The 781-nt window shown below is 41.9% G+C and overlaps 1 non-coding gene across 1 annotated transcript; it reads left to right on the top strand.

Annotated features, from left to right (window-relative positions):
* Positions 1-170: 170 nt before the first annotated feature.
* LOC127743186 (small nucleolar RNA R71) lies at positions 171-278 on the top strand. Its single transcript, XR_008004539.1, has one exon. It is a non-coding gene; the product is annotated as a small nucleolar RNA R71 (small nucleolar RNA).
* Positions 279-781: the final 503 nt, after the last annotated feature.

The raw sequence follows: 781 nt of genomic DNA, 5'->3' as shown, positions 1-781 counted from the left end.
TTCCTTTCAGAAGTGTACATGAATTGGTTATTTGCAACCATTTCAATGAGTTCTTGAGCTTCTGCAGGCGTCTTCTTCATATGAAGAGATCCTCTAGCAGAGCTATCCAATGACATCTTGGACAGTTCAGACAGACCATCATAGAAGATACCTATGATGCTCCATTCAGAAAGCGTGTCAGAAGGACACTTTCTGATCAATTGTTTGTATCTTTCCCAAGCTTCATAGAGGGATTCACCTTCCTTCTGTCTGAAGGTTTGAACTTTCACTCTAAGCTTGCTCATCTTTTGAGGTGGAAAGAATTTGGCCAAGAAAGCATTGACCAACTTTTCCCAAGAGTTTAGGATTTCTCTAGGTTGTGAGTCCAACCATATCCTAGCTATGTCTCTTACAGCAAAGGGGCAAAGCATAAGTCTGTAGACCTCGAGATCAACCCCATTGGTCTTAACAGTGTTACAGATTTGCAAGAATTCACCTAAGAACTGATGAGGATCTTCCAATGGAAGTCCATGAAACTTGCAATTCTGTTGCATTAGAAAAACTAATTGAGGCTTAAGCTCAAAGTTATTTGCTCCAATGGCAGGGATAGAGATGCTTCTCCCATAGAAGTCAGGAATAGGTGCAGTAAAGTCACCCAGCACCTTCCTTGCATTGTTTGTTGTTTTCGGCTGCCATGGGTTCTTCTTCTTTGAAGAATTCAGTTAGGTCCTCTACAGAGAATTGTGCCTTAGCTTCTCTTAGCTTTCGCTTCAAGGTCCTTTCAGGTTCAGGATCAGCCTCA

The sequence above is a fragment of the Arachis duranensis genome, chromosome 1 (genome assembly GCF_000817695.3).
Source record: "Arachis duranensis cultivar V14167 chromosome 1, aradu.V14167.gnm2.J7QH, whole genome shotgun sequence".
NCBI classification, from domain to species: Eukaryota; Viridiplantae; Streptophyta; class Magnoliopsida; order Fabales; family Fabaceae; genus Arachis; species Arachis duranensis.
The sequence above is the reverse complement of the archived record's forward strand: the minus strand, read 5'-3'. Positions and strand labels throughout refer to the sequence as shown.